Genomic DNA, 1,595 nt, shown 5'->3' with positions numbered 1-1,595 from the left:
TCTATACACGCTAAAAGTAGTGATTATTTACATGGAGTCTGGTGGGTTTGGTGATGTCGGGGCTGGTTCATGTTAAACTAAAAGGATCTTCCTCTTTACCTAAACGGTCTATCTCTGTAGGGATCCTTTCATAATGTTGTCACACACTTAGAATAATAATCTGAGTCTGTCAGCGGCAACAACAACTCAACTTTTAGTGGACGCTGGCTGATGTTGAACATCTGTCCTGTAGGGTTACGTCACAGCCCGGTTCACGACTGACAGTCACAGCTCAATACTGGACCAGTTTTAAAGATTTTTGTTCAGTCACTTAGACACAAATGCAGGGGAAAAGGCCCCGGGTGGGAAGAAAAGGAAATTACCTTTTAATAATAAGAAAAGATCCGTTAGTGGGAATGTCTGTAACGTCGCCTCTGTTACCATCAAATACCAAATACGACAAAAGGTACTAAGCATAGTACTTTAAGAGTCATTAGACTCAGATGTTTGTAGTTTTTGGTACAAAATCTTGCATCAGTTCACGCTGTCTATCTTTGTTACTGTAAACGGTTTGGGGTTACTTCCTACATCGATTGGATCTGGGACGGTTCGGTTACAATCCCCAATTTCTGCTTGGATGTGAAGGAGATTCTCAGAGAGTTAACGTCCTGAGCGCTTTTTTAAACGCCACCGCCGACTTTTTCTGCAGCTCCGAACGTCTTTTTGAAGTTTCTGTAAAAACGTCCCACAGCCGACCAATGAGAGGTGGAGTAACATTACCTGTCGTTTCCATGTCAACCAGTGAAAATGGAGTCAGAGCACGAGTGTTATATGGCGGCGTGCGGGGAACTAACGTTAGCACCTCTCTCTCTCTCTCTGTTCTTTCTCTAGCTCGCTCCACCGCTTTGCTTCTTGTTTAGCTAAACGTTAGCACTCTCTCTCTCTCTCTGTCTTTCTCTAGCTCCGCTCCCCTTGTGTATCTAACGTTAGCACCACACCGCTCTCTCTCTCTCTCTCTCTCTCTCTCTCTATCGGTCTTTTCTTTCTCTAGCTCGCTCACACCGCTTTGTTATCTAAAGTTAGGACACTCACTGCTCTCTCTCTCTCTCTGTTCGTTTTCTAGCTCGCTCCCACCTTTGTTTATCTAACGTTAGACACCGCTCTCTCTCTACTCTCTCTTCTCTCTCTCTCTATGTTTTTTCTAGCTCGCTACAACCTTTGTTATCTAACGTTAGCACCTCACTCTCTCTCTCTCTCTATGTTCTTTCTCTAGCTCGTCCACCTTTGTTATTAACGTTTAGCACCTCACTCTCTCTCTCTCTATGTTCTTCTCTAGCTCGCTCCACCCTTTGTTTATCTAACGTAGCCACTCTCTTCTCTTCTCGTTCTCTATCGCAGCTCACCGTTGTTTACTAACGTTAGCACCACTCTCTCTCTCTCTCTTACTCTCTCTCTATCTCTATCTGCTGTCTTTTCAGCTCGCTCACCCTTTGTTTATCTAACGTTAGCACATCAACTCGCTCACTCTCTCTCTCTCTTTCTTTTCTATAGCTCGCTCCACGCTTTGTTTATCTAACGTTGCACCACTCGCTCTCTCTCTTCTTTCTCTCTCTCTC

This window comes from Etheostoma spectabile, unplaced genomic scaffold (genome assembly GCF_008692095.1).
Source record: "Etheostoma spectabile isolate EspeVRDwgs_2016 unplaced genomic scaffold, UIUC_Espe_1.0 scaffold431, whole genome shotgun sequence".
NCBI classification, from domain to species: Eukaryota; Metazoa; Chordata; class Actinopteri; order Perciformes; family Percidae; genus Etheostoma; species Etheostoma spectabile.
The sequence above is the reverse complement of the archived record's forward strand: the minus strand, read 5'-3'. Positions refer to the sequence as shown.